General features: G+C 48.3%; 1 long non-coding RNA gene across 1 annotated transcript in view; it reads right to left on the bottom strand.

The window, feature by feature from the left end:
- LOC147710126 (uncharacterized) overlaps positions 1–13,600 on the bottom strand; it is a 92,971-nt gene that overhangs the window by 33,923 nt on the left and 45,448 nt on the right. The window lies entirely within an intron of this gene.

Below are 13,600 nucleotides of genomic sequence, written 5' to 3'. Positions count from 1 at the left end.
GCTGGTACCGGTTGATATATGGCAGCAGGTGCACATGCAGGACCATGTGGTGGACTTGGGTGGCACATGGGAAGAGATCAGGCCATGGGACAAAGAGAGGAAGCCGGTTGAGAAGCCTAAAGATGAGATACTAGATTTACCATGCCGAATTATCACGTATATACACTCTCGGATTCCACATAGAAGAGTAGATTTGGATAAGTTAGCAGCATGCCTTAAGAAGAAAGATGAAAGTGTATCCGACTTCACTAGATTTGAAGGGGTGTTTTGGGATTTCAGTGGACAGGACTTGTCGGTGGAGGGAGGAATTTGGTTGTTCGTCAATAGGATTGTTACGAACCTGCTTCCAGAGATCGCGGCTCGGTTGCAGGCTTCGGAGAGCACTTGGACATCCTCCCCGTCGGTCATATTAAGTACTGCACAGTATTACGAGCACAGAGAGAACGAAGAAAAGGAGAAGGTAGAGAAGAAAAATAAGGAGTTGAAGACAAAGGTATTGATGAAGCAGGTGACCCAGGACAATGGCAGAGGTCGAGGCATTGGTTCGGCCCAGCAGGTGCCCCGTACTAGCGGCAACACTGGGCCTGTAGGGCCGAATCAATGCGTATACTGTAAGGAGGCGGCGCATTGACGTAATGAATGTCCGGTGTTGCTGCGAAGGGTTGAGGCACTGTGAGGACGGAGACACAGAGGACGCGGGAGAGGACAAGGGGCAAATGGCAGTTATCGAGGAGATGAGGAGCAGCAAGGTCAATCTGAGCTGAACTAATTCGATGATCCGAGGGGGCGACAGAATTACCATGATGACTATCATTTGGACAAGGTGATGGGACTTACCCACGGCAAGGACAGCCAAGGGCAGGGGAGGGTTCAGTTCCGATCCCTGTGGATCAGCGGGGACCCTATGTTACTGCTGATCTGCAGGGCTTAGCGAAGAAATTCTTGGTGGACACAGACACAATGAATAGCTCTGTTTCTCATCCACTGGTCCCCGGGGCAGCCCTGTCTGGCCAAAGTAATGTTTCGGTAGGGTTCTCAGGCATACCGGTTGTGAGCCCCATCTCTGAGCCATTAGCCCTGACTATTGGTCCTTTCACAGTAGATTCACCCTTTTTACTGAAATCTAACTGTGGAGAGAATTTATTGGGTCTGCATTTGTTGAAGAGGCTACACGCGACTATTTCATGCTCCTCGGATGGTGTCTATATGATGATAGGTCCCAAGGTAGTGAATTCCAAGCAATGTTTGTTGAAGGATGAGCCTCTTCCCCCAGAGTTTAAGGAAGTGCTAACGACGTTATGGGCTACAGGTGATTTGGACGTAGGGCATATTACAGATTTCCCCGGTTTCCATCACAGTCAAAGACAATGCTGTCCTGCCCAGTCTTCCCCAGTACAAGATACCAAAGGTGGGAGAACGGGCGCTTTTGCAGATTATACAGGATTTGATTGCGTCTGGGGTTGTTGTGTGCAATAGCCCTAATCTCCCCATCTTAAAAAGGGTACCCTCGGGTTTCACTGATGATCATACTGATGTCTACCGTTTTGTGATTGATTTGCACGGGGTGAACAAGATAGTAATGCCTCAGTTCCCTGTTGTCCCCGACATCTCTTCCCTCTTGACCATGATTCCTCCCTCTGCCACATATTTTTCTTTCATTGATTAGAAGAATGCCTTCTTCAGCATTCTAATGCACCCGGATAGCAGGTACCTTTTCGAGTTCTCCCTCGCCGGCAGATGTTTTCGATTGTCGGGCTCCTCAGGGCTATACTGAAAGTCCCAGTATCTATAGCCAAGCTCTAAAAGGTCAATTGGAGTCCCTCGTCCTTCCCTCAGGTAATGTACTATTCCAGTATGTTGACAACATTTTGATTGCTTCAGATGCGAAGGAGGGTTGCAAAGACGCAATAGTTCAATTATTGCTACATTTGGCCCATCATGGACATTTGGTGCCCCTTTCTAAATTTCAATACTGTCGACAGGAGGTCGCCTACATAGGTCATCTACAGTCGAAGGAGGGAAGGAGAGTAACACCGGAGCGTATTGCTACCATAACTAAGATGCCCATCCCCAAGATGCAGCAGGATGTGCGGGCTTTTACAGGTATTACATTATACTGCAGCCACTGGATCCCTAAGGTGGCTTTACTAACAAAGCTCCTTTTGCGCTTGACTACTAAAGATGCACATGAACCCCTGCCTTTGACGCATGACAGTCAGCATGCTTTTAAACAACTAAAGATAGCTCTTTCCTCTGCACCTGTGCTTGGCACCCCCAGATTACCAGAAGCCAGTTCATGTTGTGTGTACACGAGATGGCTGGCTACGCACTTTCTGTCTTAACACAGTCCTTTGGAGGTAAGCAAAGACCGTGTGCATATTTCTCCGCTCTGCTGGAGAGAGTCGCCAGAGCCCTCCCGAGCTGTTTGAGAGCAGCCGCGGCTATGGCCATTTCTATACGAAAATCCGCAGGGCTCGACCTTGATATCTATCTCACAGTTATGGTACCCCATGCTGTGGACACACTTTTGAACAGAACGAAGACGCAACCCCTTACTAGGGCATGTCTAACTGGTTATGAGTTGACCCCGTTTGCACCACACGTCACCATCAGAAGATGGGCCACCCTGAACCCAGCTACGTTACCACCCCTCCCTTCTGAGAGCAAGGAGATGGATGTGCATGATTGCATTTTCCGTACAGAGGAGACGGGTAGACCTGACTGATGTTCCGCTATCTGAACCCCAAGGGGAACTATATGTTGATGGCTCTTGTTTTAAATTACTAGACAGCACGACAACAGCAGACTACGCTATCACCACCCTATGCACTGTAGTTGAGACATCACAGGCTTCCTATCAATCAGCACAAGCTGCAGAGTTGGTGGCCCTTCTTCCGGCCTGTGAGCTGAGTGAGGGACTGGCTGTCAATATATACACTGACGGCCAGTACGCATTTGGTGTGGCTCACAAGTTCGAGCGGCTCTTGGCAGAGACAAGGTTCCTAACGTCCCATTGACTGAAAATACAGAACGGCCCATTGATACATAGACATTTGTCAACACTGGCACTCCCTAAGGAATTAGCAATAGTGAAGTGCAGTGCTCACAAGGCAATAACAGATGATGTTGGGAGGGGGAACGCATTTGCAGATCAGACAGCAAAGGAGACAGCACGGACCAAAATGAAAAGGTTTGTGGCGGGTCCCGCAAGATGGTTGCCTGAGAATTGGATGTTTGGGGACACGCTGGAAAATGTGAAAGAAATACAGAGTGTGGCCACAATTGAGGAGTTGGCAATATGGCAGGAGAGCACGGCTGATTAGGATGAGGATGAGTGTTTGGCGGACAAGTCCGGAAAGCGGAGATGGATGCTGCCGGATGCGTATGTCCTCCCTATGGTTACAATGGCGCATGGGCCAGCACACATTAGTGCTAGGGGGATTTACAATCTGCTAGATCCCGTATGGCGGAATGACAATATTCCCAAAGTTGCAACCCACCTGGTGAAGTACTGTATGATCTGTCTGATGGACAAACCTGGGAAGGGTACCCCCACTCCCGTTGGCAATTTTGCACCGCCTTCCTTCCCTTTCGAGGATCTCCCGATGGATTACATCAAAATGGAATGAGTCAATAACATGAAATACGTGTTGGTGGTTGTCTGTGCATTCAGCAAATGGATTGAGGCTTACCCCATTAAAGAGTACACTGCCATGGCGACGGCAACGGCAAAGGTACTCCTGAAAGAGTTCTTCTCGCTTTTTGGTTTACCCCGATTGACTTGAAGTGATAATGGTAGCAACTTTAATGCTAAGGTCATCCAGTTGGTGTGTGATGGGTTGCACATTAGGCAAAGGTTCAATGCGGCGAACCACCCCCTGTCCGCAGGTTTAGTGGAGAAGTACAATGGTACTCTCAAGTTGAAAATTGCCAAGATCAAATAGAGCACAGCATTGCAGTGGCCAGATGCTTTACCCCTAGCTCTGAAGTCTACGAGAGTCACAGCTCACTCTAGAACAGAATTATCCCCATATGAAGTCGAGTTTGGATGCCCGGCAAATGTATGGGGCGTCCCGCGACCTTGAAAGTTCTCCGACATAAAATACCCCTTGTTGACAGATTATCTTTATGAATTGACTAAAAATTTCCATTCTGTTTACCAACAGATCGCTGAGGTATTCCAGCCCCATCCAGAGGGTCCGGGCCACCGGATATGGCCCAGTGATTGGGTCCTAGTTTGCAACTTTGCAAGGAGGAGCAGCTTGGAGCCACACTGGAAGGGACCTTTGCAGGTCCTTCTGGCCACATGGACTGCGGTGAAAGTTGACAGTCGGAAGAACTGAATACACAGCACACATTGTAAGTGGGTGCCCCTCCTGCTGCCTTACGATAAGTGGGCAGCAGACGGGATTGGGGATTGTGAGACACAAGTGTTGCGGTTCATTCCTTTTTCAGACGCCCGCCTCACATGGGCACCAATGGAAGAAGAGAGTCCTGCAGTGCTGAATGAGGTGATGCCATCTGAAATTAAGGTAATTCAGGAGCCCCAGTCTGTTAGTCCACCTGTGATTGAGTCATGCTCAACTGAGCCCCAGTGCACCGACCTGTCTGAGTATGACTCTTTGCCTCATGGTCCTCTTGAGCCCAACCTCTTGTTCTCTGACCCCACTGTGCCTGGAGTGTTGAGCTACAATTTGCGCCCCCGTAAAAGAAGCAGTGCACCAAAGTGAAAGTTTAATGGCTAGGGATGAACTGCGTTGCTGAAGGATAGGGATGGACTGCATTGCTGAAGAATAGGGTGAGTGTACCCTGCCCGTGGTACAAGAGATTGCTTAGGGAAAGGGAGATTGGTGTGTTTTTTCAGACAGTCACCCAACAGGGTGAACGAACTGTGTCTCTGAGGAGAAGATTTTGCGCTGCCACGTGGGATCGGGATCCAAGCTGGACGCACAGCTCCAGTGCCGGGGCTCAACAGCACCAACGCCTGACGAACAATATATATAGTCTTAATTTCCGTTTTCTTTTCCAGTCATTATTATTATTCCAGCTTGGCTCCAAGTGTAAGTCTTTTTCATTGTTTGACAATAACAACAACAAAATTATCCCTTTGGTCGCCCCATTCAGGAAGAGAAGCAGCCTTTTGCAGCTCCGTGCCTGTTTGGGCAGCTTGGTCTGTGAAAAGTAAAATTGTCTTCGTAGCACTTATTCTGATTTCTTTAATATTGGTGCTTGTGGTAACGTTCTTTCTTGAGGAGAAATATCCCATACATACCTGGATAGCTACTACACCTGTTCCCTCGAGCATACTTTTGTTACCCTAGCACCTCACAAGGAGGAACACAGGAAGTCTTTTAAGGATAATGTGTTCATCCAGACCTTACATCAAACACACACTGCTTATAATACAACAAAATATTGGGTATGTGGGTTGCTGTCCTCCGTAACACATAAAAGTGAGAAATTGCTACCCATGCCCCTGTCATATGTTAATAGTTGTGAGGGCTGGTTCACATTGCTTAGCATGGTCTGTTCATTTCCTCAGACTGACACACTGGAACGAACAAGTACTAGTTCTCGCACTCTGACACAAAATGTATGTTTCCAGCATAGAGTTCCTCCTGGTTCTCCCCAGGCCGAGAGCAGTTTGGAAGGTTGTGCTTGAGCTCTTGCCTTCAGGCAAATGGGGAGAGAGGGGGAAATTAGTCGTGGGTGGAAACAGACGATTTCCTACAGTTTAACGAATCTGCATACTACCAGTCCTTCCAGGCCCGCAATGTTACTGAAGATAAGCTGATACCCTTGGCAGTAGTGGATGTCATAGCCCCTTTTTGTGGTCAGGGGGCTGGGGAGAGAGCGGTGGGGGCGAGCAGATGTAACAATTGAGAGCAAAGAAGAGCCCACCCCTGATCCCACCACCCAATGTTTATTTTGTCTGGGGAGCTTGGGGTTATGTTTGGCTCCCTGAGGGATGGTCAGGAAGGTGTCACCTTTCCTACCTTCTGCCACCAGTATATATAGCCCTCCCAATTACCATAAAGACCATCGCTTACAGCGTAGGTGTGCCCCTACCCTCCGATTTAAGAGAATGATCAACACTGAAGATATAGATCAGACAGACACCACTCTGCAGCAGTTCACAGATGCAATGAAAGGCATTATGCCCTTCTGAGGTTCTATGGCCAACAGTCTTAATATTAGACGGCTCACTAGGGGAGTAGAGAGGGTTATTAATACAACAACAGAAATATTGACAAACTTCACAGTAGAGGTTCAGGCTACGATACTTGTTGTCCTTCAAAACAGGATGGTTTTAGACGTTATCTTAGCTGATCGGGTTGGGGCCAGCTGTGTCATTGGCAGTAGTTGCTGCGTTTATGTACCTGACCAAGCCCCACCGTATAGGCTGCCATACAGATGTGGCATATTATAGCCTCAGAGATACATCAGGAGAACAGTACCTGGTCACTCACGGTTTGATTCTGGGGCCTATTCGCTACTTGGGGTGGGTGGCCATAGCGGGTATTATCCTGACATGCTGCTTATGTACACACTGTCTCCCTGCTTGCTCTGCCTGCTGTGTATCAATGCTCAAGGCACATCCCAAGACCGAGAGACATGATTCTAATGCAAAGGCTATGCTGATGAAGGCTAAACAGGACTTGCTTAATATAAACGAATGCATCTTCGAATATTGATTATGTATGTTGGCATTCTACAGTACAAGCTATAACAGTCATGTACTTATAATGATAGACTATGTGAGTATTTCCCTTTCCTCATTTTGGAATTGTAAAGACCCTTACCTGATAGCACCAATAAAAATGTTAGCATGAAATGCTAAAAGGAGGGTCTGTTAGATTTGAAATGTTATTTCTGTAATGCATAGAACTGAAACGCCCCTTTTGCTATGCTCAAACTCTGTTCCATGTTAAGTTAGCATTCATGGCGCCATTTTTATTTACGCCATCTTGTTCTGTAACCGAGATCGAGCTTCTGTCTCATGAGTCCCGCCTCAGCAGAAAAGCTGCCACTGTGCCTCCAGCTTGTACTTCTCAAGGTTGAAGCTTCGCTGCACTAATGAATGTACTATCTATTGTTGCATACCTTTTCTGTTAGATAGACTCGATTCCCCCATCTGAGAATGGTAGGCACCGGACGAGTGGCCTTGGGGTCGAGATAGCATTTACCCAGTCCTGTGCCATGGTTCATCCTTCGATGTCTTCTTTGTTCACCATGCTCTGAGCTGGAAAATTCCAGTTTGGGGAGGGCCCTTAGAGGTGTTAGAAATGTATAATTTGTGTTACCATGTAGAAGGGGGTCAGTCCCTCGGCAGTCCTCTCAGGAGACTGGTCAGACCGGGCTCCGCTGCAGCGTATGATTAATAAATGCTTTGGTTTGTATTCTGTCTGACCGACTCTTCATTATTGGAAAGGCAAAGAGGTGGTCACGACGCAACCCGCGGGACCCTATTTGGGACAGTTCCTTCACGGAGTCTCAGCTCCTGGGACATCTTCCTTTCCACAAGAGCCAACCTCCTTTCCTCTCTAACTTGTTCCTTCTCCAATTTCAGTTTGGCAAGTTTTTGTTCCTACTCTAACTTGGCAAGCTCCAGCTTGAGCTTTCTCTCCTCCCACCTATCTGCCAGCTTCTCTGGGGACAGGTTCTTTAATGAGATGCTGCTTCCTGCTCTAGTAACCATCACTGCTGCCAGCACGTCATTGGCCCCCTCCACCGACAGTCCCAGATCCAGCTCAGCATCTAGGATCATCTCCTCGTTGTCCTCAATCTCTTGCTCCTCCTCTTCTGGGGTCCCGGCCCCTGAATTACAGTCCCCTGCCTAGGCCCTTAGCGTCTTTTGCAGGTCTACCCTCCTGGCGAAGCCTTTAGTGGACAGGTCAACCCCGTACAGTAATCCTTGAGCTGGCCACGGTGTGCGTCTCCAGCTTGGCCAGCTCACAACCCATTAATGCAGGTGCAGATGCCGCCTCTTCACAGAGACATGGTTTAGCAAAAAATCAAAAAGCCAATTAAGGAGGTATGAAAAAGAGTTCGGATTGGTCTTCAGTGTAAAATAGTAGTTAACACCGAAATACTACATGGTATTACACAAACACAAGTCCTAACCTCTCAACCGATCACCAATGTAAGAAATGGGGTTTCTGGTTGTCAAAGTATGCACAGTGTCCAAGCAGGAACCACAATCTTAGTCGGGGTTAGTCAGATACACACCAAAAGATAACTTGTGCCGACCCTCTGGTAGCTTGGCACAGAGCACTCAGGCTTATCTAAAGAGGCCATGTGTAAAGTATTTGTCCAACACAAGTGTGATCCCGAGTGTTTTCTCCATGCTTGTGAGAGCGATGTGTCGATCATCCTTCAGTGGTTGTGGCAATGCGACGGTTCCAGTGACGCTGCTCGCAGCAGAGTATGCGTCAATTTTGCTGGAGCAAGTACCTGGAGTCACTTCCAATGAACCAGGCACAGAAGCAGGGTTAAACACTTTGATGTCCCTTATTTGTTGAAGAACAGGAGGCTAGTCAGCTAGCCCTTGGAGACACTCTGGGACAATTAGAGAGAGCAGGCAGGCAGGCAGCAGAGAGCACAGCAAGGCAGCAATTTTCCAGAGATGCAGTCTAGCAAGCAAAAGTCCTCAGGACAGCAGTCCTTCTTCTTGTCCAGAGGTTTCAGTTCCAGGAGTGTACTACCTGGAGAGGTCAGAGACCCATTGCTTATACCCAGTTGTGCCTTTGAAGAGGAGATGACTTGAAAGAAGGGCTTTCTTCTCAGCCCTGGCTTCAGATTATCTGTAGTGGGTAATTATCCCTTTATTTGGGGAAAGGACACTGCCCATTCCGGTGTAAGTGCCAGCTCCTCCCTCCCATCCTGCCAATGATGAGCCATCGGGATGAAGATGGGCACTGAGACACACCTATCCTACCTTTGTGTATGGCTGTTCATAGGGAAAAGCACAAAGTGGAGTTGTCACCCACCCACGTGTTTTAGAGACAGGCTGCAGGCATACAGAGCGGTAATGGCAGAGAAATGTCCACTTTCTAAAGGTGGTATTTCTAAAACAGTAATGTTAAATCTGACTTTACCAGTAAAGAGAATGTATAATTACCATTACAAAGATATAAAACATGATATTACTACTCCTTCTCAAACACGAATTACAGTTTAAAAGTGTAATAAGGAAATCCCAATTTTAACCTATGAGAGGAGTAGGCCTCACAGTAGTGAAAAATGAATGTGGGTGTTTGCCGCTACCAGGACATGTTCTACCTTTTACTTACACACCACACTGCCCTATGGGCTACCTACGACCCAGCTATAAGGTATTGCAGGAGGTGAACAGAGGGGTGTCGGGACTTTGTAAGGTGCAGGGGGTATCAGTAGTGAGGCATGTAGCCATTGTTTATGAAAACCCACAGTAATTTAGACATGATAGTGTACATTCACCTTTGCTGGCAAATACACTTTATTTAGAGAAGGTGACAGAGGTTTTGAGAAGGTGGTGGATGGGAAGGTCAGACAACCAATAGGTTGGGTGGGGTAGAAGTTACATCTCAGAGTTCCTTCTGGTGGCGGACTGAATGGCGCTAAGGATGAGGCTGCACTGCCTTTTAGCTATTGTGAGAAGTTGGCCTGGCATATGCTGTCCACTAGTTATAGTGGGCACCTTGCACCAGTCCAAACACCCCTTAGAGGTGATAGGTTAAAGACAACCTTATTTGAAAGCTATCCTAGTGGTAGCTATGGAGAGCAGCCTTCAGGCTAAGTCCTGAAGGAATGTAAAGCTGCTTGTTTTACCAGTCTATAATCTCTTGAATGACCAACAAAAGGAGAACCACACCAGGTATATATATAAAATATATGTATTTATTCTAAACACAACCTACTAGCCTCTTTATGAGACTAGAGGTCAAAGCACATAGCTTACACTTAATATAGTACAGTAAATTAGCACAATATGTGTAGAGCCTAGGGGCGTACCAAACCATATATTAAGAAAGTGGTATAAGAACAACGACTTGACTAGACACAAGGCCTAGAGCCTGTAGAAGTGCTGGGGCCACAAGGAACCACCCAAGGTAGTAACACAGGGGACCCATGGGGGACGCGTGCAGTGTGAGAACACAGCCACGAATCCCCTTTATCTTCTATGGGAAAAATCGCAGTTGGAAATGTAAAGATTAGGGACACTTCGGAGAGGACTTTGAGCAAACCCGTTTAGACGTAAGGGGTTCTAGGGCCAACACCCACGGGAGCACCAGAGTACTCGTGCTACCTCACCCAGGGAAGCCGGGTGCAGAGGTGTCTTTTGGTGTCGGGAATCGTCGTTGCTTTCAATGGTGATCTGCTGCAAAGTGCTGCTGCCATCGAAGAGGAAAGTGTCCGGGGTGATCCAAGTCTGGATCGAAGATGAGAAGAACCTGATAGCAGAGGGGACAGAGTCTGGGTCACTAGCCAGTGACCAGGGGCACGATAGACGAATGCCCACCGATGTTGGGTGATTTCAGGTTGAAAAGGTGAAACTTGACTCTGCAGCCGTGAGGACCAGGAGGCATCGACGACCAGGATCTGGCATCGAGCTGTCCCTCGAAGGATGTCGAGTGCTGCGGTGTCGGTGCCTGGATTGGACCCAACAAGTCTTGGCAAAATCAACCCACGCAGGAAGAGAAAATAGGTTTTGGTGCAGACCAGCAAGGTCCAGGGGCCTCACTGTTGGACTCCTGCCCAACCCACACACTGCAGGAACGAGGATATGTCCAATCCACTTCCCCGACTCACCAGCCACTCCCTGACTGACACAGATGAGTAAGCTGCTGACTCAGAAAAGGGGGTGGAAAATCATAAGGCAACCACACCTTCCACCCTTGTAACGTGTCACCAAAGGAACACCCGCCTCCTTCTTCTGCTCCTGCATAAAAGGGAAACAACAAATACACCCAACAGTAATATTTCAGTCCCCAGTCTTACCTCTAAGCCATATATCCATATCCAATAAATATCATCACACACACACTTACCAGAAGCTTGAGCAGGCTTTGCTTCAAGGAGTTGTCATTCAATTGGAACCCATATCCCAAGATATCATCTCTTGGTTGAATTAGGTACTGGACTTTACGACTTGTATGGGTGTTTTGGTGTGGGCGAATAAGAAGATTACAGGGTAAAAAACACACCAACCTTATTGGCATGTACAAAAAACCCCTGTTAGCGTGGTCTGGGGAAACGGGACTAAAATAAACCCAAGGAACGTGAGCCTCTTCCGCGTTGTAGTTATCGGGAAAGTAAAGAGAAAACCCAGCCGGGTTTCTCTCGCGGAACGGCCCAAAACGTCACTTCCACCTAAAACGAGGTGGACGGGTTGTGCATATACAGCAAGGGATCGCGCAGCGGCGCGAGTATCACCGGTTCAATCACCGCGTCTCCGTGACAGGAGAGCGGCGCGCACCGGCGCTCTGCAAACAGGAGCCCCTGAATGCAGGCAAAGATCCCAAATGCGCTTCCACAAAAATAACTCAATAAAGGGGGCGGGACAATTACTAAACAGGAGTCTGACTACCTTCTAACTACAGGGGACCCAAACACGGAAGGGGGTGAACAAAAACAGGTATTAACCCAAAAACGAAGCACCAGGACAAGGAAATAAACCAAGATAAGGGACAAAAAGGTAAAAAGGGAAATAGGGAATTCTCCAATTCTTTCCACGAGCCCGTGAAAAGACAGCTACCAACAACAGGAAACTCCGGAGCCAGGATGCAGGAACCCACAGGTTAGCAATAACAAGCATAGACATAAGGGTAGGACTCCTTTTTATGCTACTGGTGTGTCATGTGATGGTATTAGACAGGGTCAACAAAAGAGGACTGGGGACCTAATCCTAACACTCACCAAGTGGTGGAGAGTCAGGGCACGTCTGGAGCAACCAGGGAAACCCAATGAAAGTCAAAGTTGCCTTCTCAGGGACCCACCAGTCATCGGACTAGGGATCGCGAAGGTACCTCGAGGGAAAACACAAAGTGCCGGCTCACGAAACACTCGTGGAGTGTAGGCCAGGTGCTCGGGGTCTGGGCTACAAGTAACCCAATGCACAGCCTAAAGGGACCTCGAGAAGCTGATGCACTTGCAAATGAGCATGGTGTCCAGAGGTTCCGGTACCACGGCACTCACGAGGGCTGCGGGTCTCAGCTTTCCTGGGGACCCAGGTCGGCCTCGGAGAAGTCTGGAAATCCATCTCCTGGGCTGCAATTACTACGGAGTCTGTCGGGAGCTTCAGAGATGCAGACCGGGCAGTTGCGTCTTTGGTGCCTGCCAAGCAGGGGAGTAACTCCTTTACTCCAAGGGAGATTCTTCAGTCATCTAGTCATGTAGATCGTCGAAGTTCCGGGATTTCTGCAGCAGGTGTAATCTAAAGTCCTGTGGTCAGGGGTTCCTTTCTTATACCCAAGGAAGGGGTTGGACTAACTCTGGGGACCCACCTATGGGAGGGTTTGGAAAGAGGGGTGGCTACACCCATTTCCATTGTCCAGTTCCGCACAAGAGCAGGGGCTGGTAGCCCCTGCAACCGGTTTGAACTGGGCCATGCACAGGGACACTAAATGTGCCCCCAGTGCAAATTTCAAAGCACTCTTGGAGTGCTCCCACCCAGCCCCAATCCACTAAGGACTGCCTGGGAGGTGGTTTCACCGCCCTGTGACAGGAAACCTATTGTCCAGGCCTCCCCTGCCGGAGTTTCGTCCAGCAGCAGGAGGCCAGACTCGTGTCTGTGGCTGCAGCATCCATTTTGTGATGCCAGGGTTCTATAAAACTGGTACCAGGTATACCGTTGCGTACCCTCTAGAAGGGTGGGATCCAACCCCCGCCACCAGGACTGGCGGAGGGTATCATTCCAAAGTGTTTGACACCAAACACGACATGTTTCGGTGCAGCCATTCCAAAGTTAGCATTTACAGCGAGGTTATAATGCACGTAAGAGTATATGGTCTGGCTGCATCACATAACAGCCCCAGAGAATAGATTTTGAAGGCTGCAGAGGGGTCCTGCTCATGCATGGGCACCCTCTCACACAAAACCCAGCACCCTGTCTTCAGGATTGATAAGGCCTGCCATAGGGGTGACTGATAGGTTTATATGTGTCGTGATATAAGGTAGATATAGGTAACCTATTTCTAAGTAAGGGGTGCATGCACCACCTTACCAGCCTGCAGTAGCAGTCCTGTGGTGTAATTTTGGAAGGCTTCCCAGGGATGGCATAATAAACGCTGCAGCCCCTGGTAGGCCTCTGGGGTACATATGCCCGCTGTTCCTAAGTTACCATATACTAGGGACTCATAAGGGTACCACAGTAACCAAACTGGAGTGTACCTAAAGTACATGGAATCAATTTAGAATGGAAGTAGCTAGGCTGGGGTCCTGGATAGCAGGGCCCCAGCCAGACTAAAGTCGAAAAACAAAAAGTGGGGGTAACCATAAGAAGTAGATTCTACTCTCCTATAGCTATGTTTACAATATAGAAATACCATGTACATACATACATATATACATATTAGTAGGTGTGACGATAAAATTAAGGTATGCCCAGCTTGCTCCTGAT

Source organism: Lissotriton vulgaris, chromosome 5 (genome assembly GCF_964263255.1).
Source record: "Lissotriton vulgaris chromosome 5, aLisVul1.2, whole genome shotgun sequence".
NCBI classification, from domain to species: Eukaryota; Metazoa; Chordata; class Amphibia; order Caudata; family Salamandridae; genus Lissotriton; species Lissotriton vulgaris.
Note: the sequence above shows the minus strand (reverse complement) of the source record. Positions and strands in the feature narration are given on the sequence as shown.